General features: G+C 40.9%; 1 non-coding gene across 1 annotated transcript; it reads right to left on the minus strand.

Moving 5' to 3' along the window:
• Positions 1-16007: 16007 nt before the first annotated feature.
• On the minus strand, positions 16008-16161 carry LOC122018199. Its single transcript, XR_006121630.1, has one exon. It is a non-coding gene; the product is annotated as a U4 spliceosomal RNA (small nuclear RNA).
• Positions 16162-23379: the final 7218 nt, after the last annotated feature.

The following is a 23379-nucleotide window of genomic DNA, read 5'->3' on the forward strand; positions in this document are numbered from 1 at the left end:
AGAACTATGCACCTTGATACTAACTCATGATCCTAATATCTCACACACATCTAAGGTGTATCAAACACATCCAAGTCAATTTTGATGTGAGATATGGGTTTAGGTCATCTTAGGCTAAGTTCTCATGCATTTTCTAAACAACAATTTGATCTCCATATCAAATTGTGTTTTTTATCCTTAAATCAATTTAATTGATCATAAATGCAAGAGATGATGACATGGCATAAAATAATATCATAAGTGAATATATGTGCCAATGTCATGATGTCATGGCATAAAGTATGAAACTTAAATAAGGCATGACATATAGCTAACCTAAGCATTATCATGACATTTCAAATGATACTAAATTAAATATGATGTCATGACATGACATATGACAAACAATATATGGCAAATAACATGTAAAGGTATAGGAAATACCTAATTCTAGCCTTAGTTGCCATTTTTGATAATTTTGATCATTTTGCCATAGGTTCTATATTCCTAAGAGTAATAGACCTAAAATCATATACCAAGGATGTTTAGATCACTATGTGCCAATTAAACTGACCTAAGAGAACTCCTCAAATGTAGTTGGCACATTCTAATCACCTTAGGAATAATTCTTAATTTCATTTTCAAGGCTTGATTACACCTTGAAAATTCCTAAAATGCCACCTTTTGCCATGATTAGGTTAACTACCTATTCAAGTGAGGTTGGCATACCTTAAACCATCTAGCGTGATGGAATCACGCTCCTAGGAACCCAATACCTATTGGAGCTCATTGGGTTCACTAAATATTCACTAGGGATGACTTCCCTAGCAACCCTCCTAATGATCCTCCTAGGCTTTAAAACCTTAGTCATTTGGGACTCATCAAGATCAACCCTAGAGGCGACTCCCCTTGTGACCTTGGTGATGGTCTTCCTAGCCCTAGATCTTGTTCCATAATTGAATGGAACATTATGATAAGTGGGCTTTGATTTTTAACCCTTAGACCCTAGAGTTGACTTCTCCAAATTCTTAAGGGTCTTTTCTAAGGTGTCAAGTCTTGACCTTAAGATTTGATTTTCCTTTTCTAATACCTCAAGTTTTAATTTGTCATTTATCTTTGAGGTATTCCTAGGCATATGTCTAGTTGTTTTGGGATTTCTACCTAGGTTTTCCTTAACCTTAGATGAGTTAATTCTAGGGTTGGCATTTCTAGTATCATCCTTACTTAGACTAACATGTTTGGCACCTAAGCACATGTATCGGTTACTATAGTTATCATGCTTATTATTATTGACAATAGCAATAAGGCTACTAGCATGCATCCTACTAGAATTGTAAGAATGTGCCTTAGAGATTACCTTAGGGTTTGCCTTAGCTCCCCCTATATACATGCTCGGTCTCTTGTCCTTGTGAGATTGCCTCCCCCTCGGACATTGGCTCCTATAGTGTCCCCTTCGCTTGCATTGGAAGCACACCACGTGCTCCTTGCTCTTGCGTTTCGGGACTCCGGCTTCCTTGACCTTTGGTGCCGGTGAAGTCTTCCTAATCCTCTTTGGACATTTACTCTTGTAATGCCCAAATTCCCTACACTCAAAGCACATTATATGTAATTTACTTGAAAGTAAATTGCTTGAGTTACCTAGGGTTGAAGATGGTTGTATGCTTTCTTCTTCATCCCTTCCGGAAGTAGAGGCTTCTTCTTCTTGCTCCAATCTTGAAGAAGAACTCTCCTCCTCCTCTTCCTTAGATGTTGAGTAGCCCTCAACTTCTAATTCCTTACCTCCATGAAGTGAGCTACTTGACTCACTTGACTCCTCTTCATGACTTGAATTGGAGCTTCCCTCATGGAACTTGACCAAGTTGTTCCACAATTCCTTGGCATTGTTGTAACCACCTATCTTACACAAGATATCGTTAGGTAATGAGAATTCAAAAATTTTCATTACCTCGTCGTTGATTACGGATTGGTGGATTTGTTCCTTCGTCCACCTCTTCTTCTCAAGAATTTCTCCTTCTTCATCCCTTGGAGGAACAAAACCTACTTGTACACAATTCCAATTAACTAAGTTAGTCATAAGAAAGTACTTCATTCTTACCTTCCAAAATGCGAAGTCGTCGCGATCGTAGAAGGGTGGAATCGTGACGTCTTCTCCAAGTCCATCCATTCTCTAGCTTGTGCTCCCTTGGGTGTTAATCCGACGAAGAGCAACCTTGCTCTGATACCACTTGTTAGGATCGACGGTCGCGGCTAGAGAGGGGGGTGTGAATAGCCGACCCCAAATCTTCGTTTCTTTCTACAAGTTGACATTAGCGCAGCGGAAAATAAAACAAAGAAACAAAGACAAGAAGATCAAACCTCAACACGCAGCGATGTAACGAGGTTCAGAGATAAACTCCTACTCCTCGGCATGTCCGTAAGGTGGACGAAGCCTATCAATCCGTCGGTGGATGAGTCCCCGGAGAACCGGCTAATATATATACTCCTTATGGGTGGAGAAACCTCGCCACAATCTTTCTTGCACCAGCAAGAATAGGAGTACAAGAATACACAAGAAGAAGCAACAATATGAATCTAAAAAAACAAACAATCTTGCCTTCTCGTCGGCTGTTGATGAAGCAGCAACTTCACGGGCCAAATACAGCAGCAACTGTTGGAGACCCCAACCGAGGAAGCCTCAGGCTAAGATTGCTAAGAAAGCTCAGCTCACATTGATCGGAAGAAGCTATGCACTCCAAAGAAGAAGAAGATGATAGCCCTCCAACTTCTTTATATCTCAACTGAGAAAGAAGAACAGAGCAGATATGTTAGCAGAAGCCCCATCGGGCTCTAATGTCCCAGAGATCTTCAAAAAGAATTCTAAGTGCATGTTCGGGTTTCCATCGATGCTCCACAGAGTTGGCACTCTCGAACTCTGTGGACCGATCAGGACTCAGGTGGATCGGTCCACAGACCGATCCCCTTCCCTTTCTCCGACCTCTGTTCTTCTCTTCTGTTGCTTCCTGATCGGTCTCCAGACCGATCAGATAACACACAGAAGCTCACTGTGTGGTTACTGATCGGTCACCAGACCGATCAGATAACCCAGTGTATCACTGGATCGATCCACTGATCGATTCAGCTCTTGGTTTTTCCCAAACCAAGTCCCACGCCTTCCAAACCAATATCCGGTCAACCTTGACCTATTGGTATCTCATGCTTAGCATCTGGTCACTCCCTTGACCTGCTAAGACTCCCTACCAAGTGTCCGGTCAATCCCTTTGACCCACTTAGACTTTTCTCTTCGTGCCAAGTATCCGGTCACTCCCTTGACCTACTTGACCTTCACAACACCAGATGTCCGATTAGCCTTGATCCATCTGAATTTTTCCTTGCCCGGCTTCACTCACCAGGACTTTCCCTTGCCTGGCTTCACTCACCAGGACTTTCACCAACTGCCTGGCTTCACTCACCAGGACTTTCACTTTCACCTAGCTTCCCTCACTAGGGTTTTCACCTGGCTTCACTCACCAGGATTTCCAAACTGGCTTCACTCACCAGGACTTTCCAACTGCCTCACATCCCAGTTAGGACTTTTTCAATCAGGTCAACCAGTCAACCTAGATTTTCCATCTGCCTTGATCTAGAGGCAAGCTACAGGCCCTCTCGACCTAGTCAGAAGAGCAGGCTCGAGGCCCTCTCCGTCTTTCACTTCCGGTCCGGAGGCAGGCTCACGAGCCCTCTCTGACCTAGTCCGGAGAACGAGCTACCGAGCCCTCTCCGACTTCCACTTGCCAAGTTCCCTTACTTGGACTTCTCCGTGCCAAGTCTCCATACTTAGACTTTCTCCCTTGCCAAGCTCCCTGCTTGGACTTTTCCCGTGCCAAGCTCCCTGCTTGGACTTTTCCCGTGCCAAGTCAACTCACCTCGGGTCAACCAGGTCAACCTTGACCAAGGGTTGCACCCACAACCTCCCAAGTTTCTGTTCTTGTCAAACATCAAGATACAACTTAAGTCAGGTCAACTCGAGTCAGGTCAACCAGGTCAACCTTGACCTAAGGTTGCACCAACAATCTCCCATCAAAATACAACTCTTCTGTTCTCGTCAAACATCAAAATACAACTCGAGTCAGGTCAACTCGAGTCGGGTCAACCAGGTCAACCTTGACCTAAGGTTGCACCAACAGTTTCGAGCTTTGATTTAGTGTTTCTTTTAGTTTTTCAGAATATGCTGTAAAGGATTGTGGTTGCTTGGGAATTTAGAGTAAATCCAAGATTTGTTTTCCCCTTGTAATTAGAAATTCAGATTTTTATGCAGATTTTAATTAAGCTTATAGTGCAGATTTTTATTTAAGCTTATAGTATAGATTTTAATTAAGCCTATAGTACAGATTTTAATTAAGCTTATAGTGCAGATTTTTATGTAAGCTTATAGTGCAGATTTTAATTAAGCTTATAGTGCAGATTTTAATTAAGCTTATAGTGCAGATTTTTATTTAAGCTTATAGTGCAGATTTTAATTAAGCCTATAGTGCAGATTTTAATTAAGCTTATAGTGCAGATTTTTATTTAAGCTTATAGTGCAGATTTTAATTAAGTTTATAGTGCAGATTTTAATTAAGTTTATAGTGCAGATTTTTGGTGGAACTTGTAGTGCAGATTTTTAGTGGAATTTATAGTGCAGATTTTTGATGGAACTTGTAGTGCAGATTTTTAGTGGAACCTATAGTGCAGTTTTTAAAAAAAGATTATAGTGCAGTTTGGTTAAGTATTATAGTGCAGAATTTATGTTTGCATAGTATGCAGAAATTGTGTAGGATAGAATGCAGAATCTTGATTAGTATAGTATGCAGATTTAGTTTTCAGTTTGCAATTTTGGCTTAGTATTCCAGTTTAGATCATGTTGTAGCATGCTTAAAGATCTCTATTGCTCTATAAAAGTATAAGCTTTACATAGGTATCAAGCTTTAACAGATTTTTAGTGTGGAATAGCTATGTGTAGCATTACAGATTTTGATTTGTTTATCATTGCAGTTTTGATGGTTTAGCATTAGAAGATCCAATTAGATCTCTAGTAGCTTAATTAGATTTGCAGATTTTATTAAGCTTATAAGTGCAGATTTTATTAAGTTTACAAGTGCAGAATTTTATTAAGCTTACAAGTGCAGAATTTTGTTAGTATAGTATACAGAATTTTGATTAGCATAGTATGCAGATTTTTGTTTATGCATTTCAATGTTAGAATTTGTTTAAACATTTCAGTTTTTAAAGAAGCATTCTTTTATTAGAGGTATTAACAAGTATAAGAAAGATAAAGAAAAGAAAGAAAAAGGTCAAGGCCTTAAGTAGATCCCAAAGTCAAGACTTTAGGGATTTTGGCACACAAGGTGTTCGTTAAAATGTCGAGGCATTATATATTAGAAGTAATAAAAGATAACCTAGCTCTAGGTTCAGATAACCTAATAAGAGCGAGATAAGATAAATCAGCTTATGAATCAGTATTTTACTTTTATCTGTGGCACTGTGTTGGACTCTTAATTGTCCTTGGGTTGGGCTCCCATAGTCGTCCCTAGGTTTAGATAACCTTGTAAACCCTACTAGATTCGGGACTAGCTACCTTGGGTCTAGTTAGGGATGCGTGCATAGTAAGTACAGTTGTCGGGCCCATCAGTAGATTGATTATTATTTTTATCTATTATGAAAATAGTTTTCAAAACATCACAAATCAGTTACGTGAATACAGTTCAGATTCAGCATTAGCCTAGCATCAGTTTAGCTCAGCTTATGTATCAGTTCAGTTAAACTTATTATTCTAAAGTATAAAAGTATAAGTTTTGAACAAGTGAAATAAGCTTTAAATGTTTAGCATTTCAGCATGTCTTGTTTCTTTTGCTATTAGACGAGCATGTGTAGTATTTCCTTTAAAGCATTCAGTTTTAGATTTATTTTATTCACATGCATATTCGAGTTTTGTGAGTTAGATAGTGCTTACTAAGCAATTTTGTTTATAGTTACATTTCCTCTTAATGCAGATAAAGGAAAGGAAAATTATAGCAAAGGAAGGCGACAAGGAGGTGCGGATAGATGTATGATGCATGGACTATAAAAGCCTTGGGATTTAGCATAAGAATTTATTAAGATTGCCATGTATTTAGAATTCTTTCATTTAAATTGTCATGCACATTAGACCTATTATCTGAGTTGTACAATGGTTGCATGCATGCTCAGATTAATACATATATTTCAGCATGTTTAGATTGATGTATAGTTTTAGTTATGTATACGTGCTGGAGTAGAATGTAGGGATAAGTTATTCATGTTTCCGCTGTCATTAATTGCATGTTTAGAGAGTTTTATGTATTGATATTCACATGTGTGCAATGTTAGTTAAGATAAGTTAGTAGTCCAGTAGCGCTCCGCCCTCACAGACTAATAGTGAGGAGGGTGGGGCGTTACAAAATATTTTTTGGCAGAAGCTGTTAGTATAGCCTGTTATGTGCAAAATAGAACCACAATAAATAAAATACATAACAAAACCCTCTTTTAAATATATTATAATAAACAACCCAATATAAAATACTTTAAAGTATTTGGATGCCCAGTCTTTATACTAAACACAAGAGAACACTTAGGAAAATTTACTTCTAAAATAGGAAATAGAATTTTTATATGATACTCACTAAACAGTAGAGGTTATAGAATATATAATAAAGTTACACTAAGAATTGAAGAAACCTCAAATGTAAAATTCAAGGAATTCAACCAAAACCTAGAATAAACCCAAATTCAGCCAATTGATTTTAGTTAAGGTAACAATAATCACGAAAGAACCAGTGAAGATTTTAAATCACGAAGAAGAAGATCAACCTCAAGTGAATCAACCTCCTAGATCCATAAGAGTCAACCCAAATCATCCAATTGACCAAATAATTGGTGATCCAGACCTAAGGGTTCATACTAGGTCATCCTTTAGAAACCTAAGTCAAATATCTTTGATTTCAAAAATCAAACCCAAAACCATAGTTGAATCTGTTGGGGATCGGTCGGCCGGCTTGAAGGGGGGTTGGATAGACGGCACCCCCAAATAATCGCTTCTTTCTACAACGTTAGTGCGCAAGCGGAAATGCAAACAAAGCAAGTAGAAAGCTAAATACTAAAGGAAAGAATGTAAACCAAGCTACACGATCATTTACGTGGTTAGGAGATAAGGCTCCTACTCCACGGTTGTCCATAAGGTGGACAATCCCTATCCGTCAGTGGATTACTCCCCGGAAGACCTCCGGCTAGCTCACGTAGCTCCTTGTGGGTGGAGAAACCTTACCACAACTCTTACCAAGGACTCTTGAGAAGCTAGGGCACTGGTAGACTACTAATAGGGGTTAACCACCTCTATTTCGTCAACTCTAACCAAGCTCCCAAGCTTTGGTTATATAGGCCGCGGGTTGAAAATCCCGCCTACCAGACGACTGTCAAAACACGCAGTCGACAGCCCTCAGTGGAAATTCGACCGTTACATCCCAATGGCTCGATTCCATACCAACAGAGACATTCTGTTCGCTGCCAGTCGACTGCCCCAGTCGATTGCACCAGTCGACTGCTAAAACATGCAGTCGACTGCTACAGTACTGCTACAGTAAAACCCTAAAACTAGGATTTTACTCCGAGTACAATCTCTCATGCACTCGTACCCTCACCCTTATGACTCATTTGACACTTCATTTGCAGCTTTGACCTCTTGCCTTCAAGCCTACTTCCTTTGGCTCTCGTCCCTCGGATGCATTCAAGCCCACGACTCGCCCCCAATGCCATCCTTCGCGTATGCCTCGAAGTCGCTTCCCTCGGCCCTTGTCCTCGCTGCTTTGTCCACGGTCCCTCGGATGCTCCATCCTTCACCGGACCCGAAGCCATCAACCTGAGTCACATGTGTATCCTGCAAACCTACACAACTCAAATACACATATCAAATATAAGGATGAACCTAACTTAAACTCTTTGCCCAAACACCAAGACACATGGTCACACGGACCATTGGGATTCCTCCAACAGAATCTTTACTTGACCCATACTGGGTCATAGCTATGCAAGAGGAGCTAGCTCAATTTGAGAGAAATGAGGTTTGAGACTTAGTACCACCACATAAAAATAAGAAGATAATAGAAACAAAATAGGTGTTTAGAAATAAATTAAGCGAAACTGGGGAAATTACTAGAAACAAAGGTAGGCTAGTTGCTAAAGGGTTTAGTCAAGTAGAGGGACTTGACTATGATGAAACTTATGCCCCAGTAGCTAGACTAGAGTTCATTAGAATGTTACTCAGTTATGCAGCCCATAAAGGGTTCAAACTGTATCAAATGAATGTCAAATTCGTCTTTCTAAATGGACTAATAAAAGAAAAAGTTTATGTAGGACAACCACCTGGGTTTGAAAATTTAGATCATCCTGACTATGTCTTTAAGCTAAAGAAAGTCTTATACGGACTTAAGCAACCACCTAGGGCATGATATGAAATGTTGCCCTCTTACCTAATATCTAAAGGGTTCAACCAAGGTCAAATCGACCCAATCTTTTTTGTCAAATCAATAAAAGAGGATATCTTTATGGCCCAAATCTATGTAGATGATATAATATTTGGATCAACCAACTCAAAATTTTTATAAGAATTTATAACTCTAATGGAATAAGAATTTGAAATAAGTTTAGTAGGTAAATTAACTTACTTTTTAGGATTACAAATCAAACAAACAAATGAAGGTAATTACATTTATCAACAAAAATATACTAAAGAATTACTTAAAAAATTCAGAATGGAAAATACTAAAGAAATAAAGACACCTATGGCAGTTAACACAATCCTAGATGACGACCCAAATGGTAAACCTATTGATTTAAAATACTATAGGAGTGTCATAAGTAGCCTATTATACTTAACAGTAAGTCGACCCAATATTTTATTTGCAGTTAGTATGTGTGCTAGATATCAAACCTGTGCTAAAGAATCTCATTTGACTAAAGTCAAACGAATATTTAGATATCTTAAAGGAACATCAAATGTAGGAATTTGGTACCCTCGAACTAACCATTTTGAACTAATAGACTATTCTGACTCAGATTACGTTGGCTGTAAATTAGATCGAAAAAGTACAAGTAGTGGATGTCAACTATTGGGCTCATCACTTGTCAGCTGGTTTAGTAGAAAGTAACACTGTGTTGCTTTATCTACTACTGAGTCAGAATACATAGCTATAGGTGAATGTGTCACACAATTATTATGGATGATGCACACCCTAAAATATTTTAATTTAAATTTTACAAATGTAAAAGTATTAATTGATAATGTCAGCTCAATTAATTTAATAAAAAATCCTGTGCATTATTTAAGAACCAAACAAATTGAAATTAGACACCACTTTATCAGAGATCATATCACTAAAGGAGATATTGAACTCAAATACATTGAGTCCAAGTCTAATAAAGCTGATATATTCACTAAACCCCTCCCTGAAAGTGAGTTTAGTAATCTACGTCGAAAATTAGGAATGTGTTTAATAGACTGGGATTCTTAAATTATAGAAATTGTTTTCAAAAATGTTTTTCTTAAATTCTAGGATAAAACTTTTATGTATTCAAAATTTCCCATTTTTAGAATTTCAAAGATCAATTTTAGCCTTAGTTTAGATCACTTCCTTAGAAAGCATGTTCCTATAGATCTAAGGTTTGAGCATCTCACCAACACACTAGGGTTAACTTGTTTGTGTATTTCTAAACTTAGAAAGGGGTGAGATGTATAGGCAGATTGTCTAGACTTAAGATGCTTATTTCAGTGCATCGACATAAGTCTGGGCGTTAAATACAAACCATCAATCAGGTTAAGTTATTCAGCTTAGTCAAACACTAACTGATTATAATTAACTTAATCTGACTAACCAAGTGAAAACTGCTATCCTCTGATAGTTAGCAAGTAACTAATCGGTTAGACAGTTATTTTTTGATGTTAGGTTCAAGAGGAGGATTAATTCAAGTTATTTTCATACTTAGTACCAAAATTATTTTCTCCGCTCTGAAAATATTTTTGAAAAATATTTCCTTAAAAATATTTTTTTTTTTAAATCTGACATTATAAACTTATTTTTGCAAATCTAATTTGATAAATCTATTTTTGAAAACTAGTTTTTATAAAACTAAGTCTTTGAAAATTGACTTTTATATCAAACTTATATACAAACATAGTTTTGAAAATTCGATTTTACAAACTTAGTTTTGAAAATTAGATTTGTAACTTGGACTTTATAAACTTGGCTCTGTTAATCTTACTTTTGCAAAGTAGGTATATTTGAAAATTAGCCTTTATAAAACTTATGTTTGAAAATTATTTTTAAATCACTTTTTCAAAAAGCTAGTAGATAAAGTTTAAAGTTTACAAATTTAATAAGTTATTTTTCTAAGTTAGCTATTTTTTTCAAACTTAGCTATTTTTGAAAAAACTAAAAATTAAAGTTTAAAGTAAAATGTTCTATGTTTTTACTCCCCCAAGTCAATCTGATTTCAATTTGTACTTTCTATTGAATTTTTGCTTGGCCTATGATTTCTATGTTTTTTTTTATGAATGTCAAAGGGGGAGGGATAGTGGTTTAAGTTAGTAAACAAACAAAACCCTAACCTAAAAACCATCTTAATTGATTGCTTACCTTTTTGCATATTTTCACTAACTTAACCTAGGTTGTCATTACATCAAAAAGGAGGAGATTGTTGATGCGATTAGCACTAATGGTCTAACTCTGGTTTTGATGAATGATAAAGTAGGTTAAGTTAGTTTCATTGTGATCTAGCACTTTAACTAAGCGTGCAGGAGAAGCCCAGACTGGTCGACGGGCAGACGGGATGTCTGGCACGAAGTCCAACTAGGTCAACTGGTTGACCTAATAGCTGGCATGAAGCCCAGACTGGTCGACGGGTTGACCGGATGTCTGGCATGAATTCCAGCTAGGTCGACGGGTTGACCTGATAGCTGGCATAAAATCCAGACGGGTCGACGGGCTGACCAGACGTCTGGCAGGTAAGTTAAGGTGATTCACTGAAGGGGGTGACTTGGTGAGGATGCATTCCCAGTTAGATAACTTAGGTACCGATCTAACTTAGAACCATTTCGAAAATCTAAGTTGAGATCTTGACTAGATTCTGGTCTCTGTGAGATTGAATCTAATTACTATTCTTTTATTATATTATGTTAACTTCTATTTTACAGGGTAGTTTAACTATTATTTTGCCTCGGACTACCTCTTTCTTGCAGGAGAAGGATTTTCTGGAGAAAGGTGGTCTAGGCGCCCGGAAGGGATCCGGGAGCCCAGAGTTGGTCCGAGTGCCCGGAAGGCAAATTCTATCCTCGACAGCTTGGAGTGTGTTGATTGGTCCAACGACGTCATGGTCTAGGCGCCTGGAAGGGATCTGAGTGCCCAGAGAATCCTATATAAGGAGGGTGAGCCCTGGAGCAAAGAACAACTGGCAATAACGTCTTACAACGCCTGATCTACTGCGCTGTGCCCCTGCGACGCTGCGAAGCTTCTCCGACAACGTGCTGATTTTTCTTTCCTTTATTGTTGTCGGTATTTCCTCTTTAAAAGTTCTTGTACTTTCATTTGTAATATTTTTGCGAACTATTAGTGATTGCTCAACAAAAGCACTCGACGAGTGCGGGCCTTGGAGTAGGAGTCGACCAAGGCTCTGAACCAAGTAAATCGGTTCTTGTTAGCATTGTTCTCTTTCTTTTCCGCTGTGTACTCGCTACGAATTTTTCAATCGATATTCACCCTCCTCTATCGACTTTCATGATCTAACATGACCTCCCCATGGCAGCAGGGTAGGGCCCCTCGTCATCACCGCATTATAAGCCTCCCCTTCAAGTCTAGTCGAAGGAAGCTGCAGTCCGACTGATTGGACTATTGTGTGAGCAGATTCCCTCCCGATCGACCTTTGTCACTATATAGACTCTGATCGGGATAGGCCCGATCCTTGCCGCTCGGCTTTTTGAAGATTGTCACTCGGTTATAAGCACGCTCCCTTAATCCGATCGGACGAACAAAGGTTTGCACTTGTAGAACTTTTTCCTCAGGCTGTCTTGGGCGTGCGTGGGCTAGGCTAGCGTCACCTAGATTTCTTGGGAATCATGCAAATCCCCGCTTATTAAGGTTGAACATGTTCCCACGTCTTCCCTAATTGTCGGCCTGTGATGGTGCACCACGTGTCACGCCCACAGCCGTCGCACGCCTGATGTGACATGCATGATGTGACATTTGACGGTTTGAATTCAACGGTGAGATCTTGGCCTTGGTTTTCGTGACCTAGATCGGACGGCCCCAGTCGGTCGAGCCCGGGCCTTATAAGCCTGTTGTACCGCTTCCTTCGCACACTTCGCATGCGAGTTCTCCGGCGACCGTCTCTTCGTGCTCCTGTGTGATCCTGTCTCTAGCAATCCTCTACGCCTCTCCTTCGGCAACCTTTGCTTTCTCGGTGCTCTTTTTTCATGGAAGCACTCTCCCCATCGCGTCTGCTTTCGATCTGTTTTGGCCTTTCTTTTTGTTCCGACAGTATTCAAGTGACCTTTCTTCCCCTTCGATCGCATTCTTCGCCTTCTTCCTCTATTCTTGCGATGGCCAGCTCCTCTCAGCTGCTTGCACCTGTCCCTGGACTTTGGTATTCATCCATGGAGTCTAGGTTCAATGGGGGTGACCCGTGACACTGAGAGCCTGCGCAAGGCTTTTGAAATTCCTCTCGATCATCAGATTATTTTGCCTTCTTCCTCCAATCGGCCCAACTCCCCGCCGACCGGCTGCCTTTGCTTCTTCCAAGACCAATTTGTTGTCAGTCTTCGGTTTCCTCTTCATCATTTCATTCTAGCGTTTGTAAATACTTTCGTATTTCCCTTCCTCAACTTGTGCTGAACTCCTTTCAGCTGCTGTGCGGTGTCATCATCTTGTTTCGTCTGCACGACATTCCTCTTATCCCCTGGGTCTTTCATTATTTCTATTACCCTAAACTGTCCGATCCAGGAACCTTCCTCTTCCAGTCGTGAGTCGGTTTGGTATTCTTCGACAAGATGTCGACCTCTGACAAGTACTGAAAAGAGTATTTTTTTTCATGAGCCTTCCCGAACGTCCAGACTTCCCGACCAGCTGGCAGCTCGAAGTGGCGCCTCAGCCGCCTCTAAAAAGTTACAAGAGCCGACCAGACTATTTGAACACAACCTCCATGCTAGCCGGTCAGAAATACGGCATCCATAAACTGCTGCTGAAGGGCGTTTTGTACATCTTCGGCCTGAGCTGATCTGCACCCGGCTGCCGACCAGCCTAGGTATGAAGCCTCTTTGCCTCTTCTTTTGATGTTAACTGATTTTTCTTTTTCTTTTGCAACCAAAGTCATGATACAAGCACGTATGGCCGTCAAGTCGAAGCTTAAGGACGTCGCAATCGAGGTGGTGCATGGCTACTGAAGAACTGTCGAGCTGAGGCCTGCAGCCGGTCGGTTCCCATGAAGATCTACTCGGCCTAAGCGAAGAGACGCTCGTGGTGGTGGGCGAAGGTGAGGCTAGCCATGCGCCGAGCGAAGGGGCCGCCTCGGGCTCACAGCCTCCGGCCGAACAACGCCCCATTATTCCCGTCGAGGAACCATCGAGCTTGGCCTCCTCTGACGTGCTACTGAACCGGCGCAAGAGGCGACGGGCCGAGCCTTCATCACGTTCTGCTACTTCAATTGCGCAGTCGGCCGAGCAGGTCGAAACTTCGACCCCAACTCCGGCTCAACCAACGGTGGCCTCCTTGTCATCTGACCGGACGCCGTCCCTTGCCGATCTACCCCAACGGACTCTCGTCGCGCCGCCGGTGGCCTTCTTGCTGCTGACTTCGAAGCCCTTCAAGGTTGAGAAGTCCCGCATCCGCCCAGCCGGCGACGGTGTCCTACCCCTCGGGTCAAGCAACCTCGACGTAGTCGACCCCGAGCGGTCAGCGCCATATCACTGCGATCCTTCACTTGCCCACCGAGGAATACAGCGAGCCAAGTGTCGAGTATCAAGGCCCCGAGCACCAAATTATCATACAGGGGCCGCTCGCCAAAATCTGGGAGGACGCCCGAGCTCATGCAGCGATGATGCCTCTGGGCGCCCTTGCGAGCAGTCACACCCAAATGTCCACTTGAGTAAGTACTGTTGGTGCGGTTAGCACTAACGATCTAACTCAGGTTTTGATGAATGACAGTAGATTAAGTTAGTTTCATTGTTATCTAACACTCTGATCGAGTGTGCAGGCGAAGCCTAGATAAGTCGAAGGGCTGACCGGATGTCTGGCATGAAGCCCAGCTTGGTCGATGGGTTGACCGAATAGCTGACACGAAGTCCAAATGGGTAGACGGGCTGACCGGATGTTTGGCATGAAGTCCAGCTAGGTCAAAGGGTCGACCAGATAGCTGGCACGAAGTCCAGATGGGTCGACGGGCTGACCGGACGTTTGGCAGGTAAGTTGAGGTAAGTCACTGGAAGAGAGTGACTGTGAGGACGCGTTCCCAGGAAGGGAACTTAGGCGCCGATCTAACTTAGAATCATTTCGGAACTCTAAGTCGAGATCTTGACTAGATTCCGGTCTTGGTGAGACGGAATCTAATTACTATTCCTTTTTATAACTATACTGTGCTAACACTTTGTTTTGCATGGTAGTTTGCATTTTTGCCTCGGACTAACACTTTTTTGCAGGTTGCTGGAAAAGTGGAGGTCCGGGCACCCGGAAGTACAAATTTATCCCCTTATCGCTTCGCCACGTGGAGCTCATCGATTTGCTGGGCTATGTCAGAGTCCAGGCGCCCGGAAGGGATTTGGGCGCCCGGAGCCTCCTATATAAGGAGGGTGAAGGCTGGAGCAAAAGATACAGAACAAGAATCTTCCATTACGTGCTCAGCTGTGCTCCTGCAACGCTGCGACCGACAAAGTGTTGTCTTCCATTTCTCTTTTTATTGTCGGTATTTGTTTTCCTATTAGCATTCCTGTAATTCAATTTTGTAATTGACTTTTCGAATTGTTAGTGGATTGCCCAACGAAAGCATTCAACGAGTGCGGGCCTTGGAGTAGGAGTCGACGAAGGATCTGAATCAAGTAAAACGACTTATGTTAGCGTTGTTGTATTTCTTTCTTTCCGCTGCGTACTTAAGAAATTTTTTAAATCGCTATCCCCCCCCCTCTAGCGAATTCTCGATCCAACAAATACTTTAATGTAAATTCATAATTTACCTCCGATCGGTACTCACGAACTCTTTTTTGCTAGTTCGCAGTACTGGGTGGAGAGTCTAGGCATGTGCCAAAAGCTCACCTTTCTAGAGGAGGAAGTTAAGCAGCTGAAGGCGTCGAGCGGTCAATCCTCCGCCGCTCCAGAAAAGACCGAGGCCGAGGTGGCCCTACTCCAAGCCGCTTTGGAGAAGAGCAAGAAGTTGCTCGAGGCCGAACGGGCAAAGATCGCTGGACAGGCCACTATGCTCGAGCGGCTGAATAAGCAAGTCACCACTTTTGATAACAAGATCGAGTCGACGAATACGAAGAATTGAGCCATCGCTGACCTAGACGATAAGAATGAGGAGGCCCGGACTCTTGCCCAGAAACTGAAGACTTCTTGGTCGTCAAGCGGTATAGCTGCTCGGCCAAAGAGACGTCACTTCACATTGATCGTCTTGACTTTGACCTACATCCGTGTCCCTTCACATTGACCACTTGACATACATCCGTGTCTCTTTACATTGACCACCTTGATTTTGATTTACATCATGACAATAGGATAGGATCCCTCATTATTACCGCATCAATCAATTATTATGGCAATAGGATAGGATCCCTCATTATTACCGTATCAATCAATTATTATAATCAAGTAGAGAGACAGATTACGTTTGGTTGAAACACGGATGATAAAAATGATGTTTCATTATCCATATTATTTTTTATACAGTTTTAATTAATGATCATAAATTATTTTCCATCGTGGCAATCAACCTCAGCACCACCCAAATTTAACTTAAAATTGCAGGGCTTTCCTTTTTAGAGGGAACCCTTCCAGAAATTCTCGAAGGCACTGGGCAAAACCCAGGCCAAAGAGGGGGTTTGGAAATAGTTTTCAACCAGTAATTGTCGCGCCTCGGTTAAAACCTCACTAGCTGCGACATTGCCCCAAGCACAAAGATGGTTTCCACTGTTGAACCCGCGCCAACTTTATAGTGCAAGCTTGTCTCCGCTAGCTTGATCGAAAATACCAGATGTGGGACTAAATTCTTCAACTTCAAATAAGGGCGCTTTCATAGTCTCCGCTTGATCCATTAATATATTTACTAATAGATATAATTTGTTCAACAAAGACGATCAAAATTAATAAAAGATATAAATTTTATATAATATATATAATATTTGTGTTAGAGAAAAAAGTTATTGGTAAAAAATAAAAAAATAAAGATGTTTCAAATTTAATATAATATCTTATGGATCTACTTTGACTACATTTCGAAGCCTCAAATATTTATAATTAGACCAAAATTAAAAATAAATAAGTAATATAATAATAATAAATGTATTTTTCAAAGGACAAATTAAAATATTTCAATATCCAAATAACTAATAAATTAATTTGAAATATATGTCAAATTTAATTTTGACTCAACGAATTATAAATTGTATGTAAAATCCAATTTTGCCTTGTAAAAATTTTAAATTATGATCAAATTTGACTTTAGCCAAATTAAAATTACATATTTATCGACCAAATTAAAATTAAACTTTAGTTATTAAAAAATTAAAATTATTTGTCAAAATAAATTTTGATAAGTTATTATAATTATTTACCGCTAAAATTTATTCTGTCGATGATCCTGTCCGAAAGTTGGGGAGACGTATGTTGGGGATGTGGTACTCTTGCTGATCTCTGGTAGACCTTACTCTTACCTGTAACACAAGCAGCGTCAATGCCGAGCCAGGGAAGGGGTCCCTCGAAGTGCCCCTGGGTGAAGACGTTCATTATTGTCTCGGACGAGACCGAGGGGATGTCCATGGCTACTTGGTTGAAACGATGGATGTATGCTCCGAGCGCTTCCTTGGGCCCTTGCTTTAGGGCAAAGAGACTGATGCTCGTTTTCTGATAACGTCGGCTGCTGGCGAAATGGTACTGGAACGCGGCTCGGAAGTCTTTGAAGCTCCATATTGAGTCATTTGGCAATCTTCGGAACCAGCGTTACGTCGATCCGGAGAGCGTAGTGAGAAAGACTCGACACTTCACTCCGTCCGTGTACTGGTGCAGCGTGGCTTCGTTTCGAAACGATCCAGATGATCGTCTGGATCGGTTGATCCGTTGTACGTCCCGATTGCCAGCAAGGTGTAGTATCTGGGCAGAGGTTCTTGTAAGATCTCCTCTGAGAACTGACAATTGATCCGTTCGGGAGACCCGTTGCTTCGGGGCGCCTTGCCTTTGCGTGCGTCCTGAACAAGAGCATCATCCGAAGATGATCCCCGCTCCTGATGCACCTGGACTATCTCTGAGGGGGTTTGGAACAAAGCGTGTTGGAAGGGGATCAGCGCGGGTGGCGCTTCATGTTGTGTGCCGGTTGGCCTTCGATTCTGCTCCTAGACGGAGATTTGCTTTGCTCGGTCTTCCGGCCCTGCTCGTCTACGGGCTGCCGATGTTGCAGGCTGTGGCGCTTGCTGATCGACTAATGTCTGTTGTTGTTGTTGCTCGATCATTTTTGCTGCTTGGGCTTGAACGAGCATCTCAAGCTCTTCCTGGGTGAGTGTCACGGTGGTGAGTCATCTAGCGTCCTCCATCTTCTCAGCTCGGATGCAGGGTGAGGTTCCCATAGACGACGCCAAATATGATCATGTCCGAAAGTCGAGACAGAAAGCTGGGGATGTGGCGCTCACGCTGACCTCCTGTGGACTCCATGCGGACCTGCAACACAGACTACGTCAGTGTCGAGCCAAGGAAGAGGACCTCAGCGTTGGCCCTCCGACGCTCAAGTCAGTCACTGACAACTAAGTGGAAAGCGGAGCAACAAGAAGACTTCTGTAGCACAAACAGTGAATATCGCATACCTACGCCGATGTTTAGACCCTCCCTTTATATAGAGATCTAGTAGTGTGTGTGCACGCTTCCCAAAGTGAGCACGCTTCTCAAAGCATTCCTTGAAAAGACTTGTTAGCAAAGTGTCTCTAACACAGTACCTTAATAGGCCGAGCATATCTCTGAAGTGATAGTGGAACCTTCCGTTGTACGATTTTCTGGCAGTCATGCCCGGTGTCGGCGGCACCAACTAAAGTAATTAGTTGCTCGAGGCCGAACGGGCAAAGAGCGCTAGGCAGGCTACCATGCTCGAGCGGCTGAATAAGCAGGTCGCCACTTTTGATAACAAGATCGAGTCGGTGAACGCGAGGAAGAACCGAGCTATCGCCGACTTGGACGAGAAGAATAAGGAGGCTTGGGCTCTCACCCAGAAGCTGAAGGAAGCTAAAGACTTCCTGGTTGTCGAGCGGCATAGTCGCTCGGCCGAAGAGACGGTCCTTCGCATTAACCGCCTTGATTTTGACCTCCACCATGAAAGCAGGGTAGGATCCCTCATCATTACCGTATCAGTAAATTATTATAATTATTTACTGCTAAAATTTATTTTATAGATAATTTTAATTTTTTATTGATCAAATTTAATTTGTACGATAATTTCAAATATTACCGACTAAGTTTAATTTGGACAAAAAAAAAATATTCAATGGCAATCCATAATCTTCCTTAATATCCAAGTCAAGATGTAATTGGTTTAGTAGAGTGTTCCTAGCTAAAGTATCATTTATGGATAAGACTTAATTTTTTTTACTTATAAAGTTTAAAAACTAACGATTTAATTTTAAAAAGTGTTAGACTTAAATTAAAGTGGAGTAAACAGCCCAGTGATGACATTAACCCGCCTAATTATCAAATATCCCGCCATTTTTAGGATTGCATATAAATGTTTCAACCTAGCGTGTTCGTAATCATTCTTCAATTGCTTCCTCCCCAATCCACAACTCTTTTCTCTCGATCAATTGCGGCGGAGATGGAATCGTGTGTTCTCCTTCGCAACAAGAGGGTGGTTCTTCAGAAGCCGCCGGTGGCGGTCCCTTGCGTCTTCTGGCGCGCGGGTCGATGCAACCGTCGACCTTGTCGCTTCCTCCACGCCGAACAGTCCCCATCTGCTCCTGAGAAAAACACCAAGCGCAATCTACAGACCCCGTTGTCATCTCCGGCAACAAACGCCAAGCGCAATCTGCAGCCCCCGTTTGCTCCGGCAACAAAGGGCAAGCGCAACCTGCAGCCTCCCTCTGCTCCGATGACAAACGACAAGCACGATCTCGCAAGGAGGGGAGAGAATACTGCTTCCTCCGTTGTTTCGCCGCATGCTTCCTCCGGAGCCAACCTCTCTACGGTTGAGAGACCGAGACCTGTTGAGTCATTCGCCGACGAGATAGTCGCCGACACTGCCCCAGCGAATCAGCAGGTCATCATCTAGGTTTTTATTTATTATTATTATTATTATTATTATTATTATTATTATTTGTTCAAATTCAATTATATCGTTGTTCATTTAATTATATCTTATTATTCTGATGTAGCAGGTCATCGCTGATGATGAGAAGAATAAGATCGCCGCTGACAGGGACACGGTTCGTAACGAGAGCAATTGCTCTCTTCTGGCCACGCTCCGGGGGCATCAACAGGTGATAATTACCGATATAATAATATTTTTTGTTTGAATTTTATAAATTCTTTAGTCATTTAATTTGTTCTTTAATTAATTGTTTCATGAATTCCTATTCATTTAATTAATTCTAGCTCGTTTTTATTAATTGATTTGGTGATGGAATTAACAGGCCATATCTGGGATCGCATTAGCATCCGATACAAACAGATTGTTCCTAGGAAGCAAAGATGGAACCATCAGCGTCTGGGATTCACTCACCGGACAGGTTAATTAATTAATTTTATCGAATTTAATTAATATATAAATTCTGTTTAACATTATTAATTAACTACCTCTTTAATTAATTTGTTTACCTAAAAATCATTAAACATTTTCCAGCGTGTCCGTGTAAACATTATGGGTGCTGAAGTTGGAGCCCTCCTCACTGAGCAACATTGGAGCTTTATGGGCGTCTTCGATTCTTTCCAAGTGAGAATTTCTGACTCATATATATTTATTTATTTATTTTCACATTTCATTAAATTGATTTTGTTTAATGACTTACTAATTAACCTTATTTTAATTAATTAATTTATTGACAGGCCTACAATTCACATACCAAAACTCAGTATATAATCGAAGAGCTTGGAGGACAAGTTCATGCTATAGCTGCTTCGAATGGATTCGTTTTTGCTGGTATCCAGGTATATATATATATATATTATTTTCAATCACGTTTTAATATTAAATTATTTGATGTGACTTTTCATGAAATAAATCTCATTTTTGAGTTTATTGTTACAGGATGGATCCATTTTGGCTTGGCAATTCAATTCAGAAGAATTAATTACAGTACAGCCGATGGCATCTCTCGATGGGCATCTACTTCCAGTAGTGTCACTGCTAGTGCATGAAGATAAACTCTATTCCGGTTCTATGGATCACACAATTAAGGTATTACAACAATTATTATTATTATTATTTTTATTATTAAATGTTCGAATAATGCATGGTTATTTTATAATTAATCCCTTTATTTTTACTTGACTTCAGGTGTGGGATCTCACATCGTTACAATGCATACAAACAATTAATGGTCATACATCATCAGTGATGTCGCTGCTTTCATGGGGACCGTATATCCTATCTTGCTCTCTTGATAACTCAATAAAAGTTAGTATTATATTCATTGCTTTATTGTTTCATTTATTATATTGTACATGATTTAATATTAACATTTATTTATAATAATCATTTAATTTTTCTTTGTGCAGATTTGGGCCACTTCCGAAGGAAGTCAACAGTTGGAACTAGTTTATACACATCAAGAAAATAATGTGAGTAATTTTTAATATTCCCACTAGCTAGTTTTAATATTCTAATGATCGTTATTTCACCTTTAATTACTTTTTGTTTAATTTCTTCAGGGCGTGATTTCTCTTTGCGGCATTAGCGATGCTAATGCTAAGTCAGTATTGATATGTGCACGCAGTGATCGTTCCGTTTGTCTCTATGATTTGCCATCGTATGTGCTAATTTAAGATTGATTTATCATCATTTTTATTCTTTTGAAATTATGAGAGAATCGATAAGCATAATCTTTAATCTTTGTTCTTGTTTTGCAGATTCACGCAAAGGGGCCAAATTCACTTTAGAGGGTTTGGAGCTTGTCCAGCTGATTAGTTTCCTTCTCTACTTGAGACATTAATTGTTGTATTGGAAACATTTTGTTAATATATATAAACATTCTTTTTTTCATTACTTAGCTTGTAATTTTCACTGTGTATATATATACTTATCATTGTATTTGCAGTTGATACATGAATTCTCTAATGGTCTAACTCAGGTTGGTACTAATGGTCTAACTCAGATTTTGATGAATGACAAAGTAGGTTAAGTTAGTTTCATTGTGATTTAACACTTTAACTAAGTGTGTAGGAGAAATCCAGACTGGTTGACGGGCTGACCGGATGTCTGACACGAAGTACAGATAGGTCAATGGGTTGACCTGATAGTTGGCGCGTAGCCCAGACTGGTCGACGGGCTGACCGGATGTCTGGCACGAAGTCCAGGTAGGTTGACGAGCTGACATTATAGTTGACACGAAGTCCAGACTGGCCGACGGGCTGACTGGACGTCTGACAGGTATGTTAAGGTGAGTCACTGGAGGGGAGTGACTTGGTAAGGATGAATTCCCAGTTAGGGAACTTAGGCGTCGATCCAACTTATAACCATTTCGGAAATCTAAGTTGTGATGTTGACTAAATTCCGATCTCGGTGAGACGGAATCTAATTACTATTCTTTTATTATATTGTGCTAACTTCTATTTTGCAGGGTAGTTTAACTATTATTTTGCCTCGGACTAACTCTTTCTTACAGGAGAAGGACTTTCTAGCTCGGACTAACTCTTTCTTGCAGGAGAAGGACTTTCTAGAGAAAGGTGGTCCGAGCGCCCGGAATTGGTCCGGACGTCCAGAAGGTAAATTCTATCCTCGACAGCTTGGAGCGCGCTGATTGGTTAGACAACGTCACGGTCCAGGCACTCGGAAGGGATCTAGGCACCCGGAGCATCCTATATAAGGAGGGTGAACCCTGGAGTAAAGAACAACTGACAATAACGTCTTCCAACACCTGCTTTACTCCAATGTACCCCTACGACGCTGCGAAGCTTCTCCAATAACGTACTGATTTTTCTTTCCTTTATTGTTGTTGGTATTTCCTCTTTAAAAATTCTTGTACTTTCATTTGTAATATTTTTGCGAACTATTAGTGATTGCCTAATGAAAATACTCGACAAGTGCGGGCCTTGCAGTAGGAATCGACCAAGGCTCCGAACAAGTAAATCGATTCTTGTTAGCATTGTTCTCTTTCTTTTCCGCAACGTACTCACTACGAATTACAATCCAACAAGTGGTATCAGAGCAGGTACCGCTCTGGTTTGGTGCAACTACCAATCAGACACGGGGGTGAAATTTTTTTTTCAACTTTAAGTTTTACGTTATAATCCAAACTGGTATTATTACCTTTTTTGGAAATTTTTTTCGTAGCAATTAAGCTGAACTGGTGCAAAACCAATTCAGTTTAAGATTCTTTTTAATTTAATTCCGCACTACTAATCCAAGACCAAGTCTTGGGATTTCTTGTTTCCTTATTTGTTTATGTGCAAGGTAAAATGTCTCAAATCGAAGGTTTCAATACAGTCCGCCCCCCTCTATTCAGCAGTGACGATTTCCCTTAATGGAAGAAGCGAATGGAGGTCTATCTGAAGACCGATTACGACCAGTGGTTCAGCGTCAGCAGAGGATACAAGGAGCCAGTCGACAACTCCGGAAACCCACTAGATCCAGAATAGTGGATTCCGGACATGAAAAGGAAAGCCTCAACGGACTTTAAATTCCTCAATACGCTGTAATGCAGACTGACGAGGGAAGAACTAAACCGAGTGGGCCCACACCAAAATACGAAGGAATTATGGGACAAGCTGGTCGAACTACACAAAGGAACAAGCGATGCCAAGGTAACTAAACGTGACCTTCTTTTAAATAAACTCTTTAATATTAAAATGCAGGAAGATAAAACGGCAAGTCAGCTCCATGCGAGGATCAAAGACATCCTTAACGGACTTCACGCAATAGGCTACCAATTGGAGAATCGCGACTTAATCAGGTATGCTCTAAACACGTTTCCTCAAAATGCATTGTGGGCAT

Source organism: Zingiber officinale, chromosome 8B (assembly GCF_018446385.1).
Source record: "Zingiber officinale cultivar Zhangliang chromosome 8B, Zo_v1.1, whole genome shotgun sequence".
In the NCBI taxonomy this organism is placed as follows: domain Eukaryota; kingdom Viridiplantae; phylum Streptophyta; class Magnoliopsida; order Zingiberales; family Zingiberaceae; genus Zingiber; species Zingiber officinale.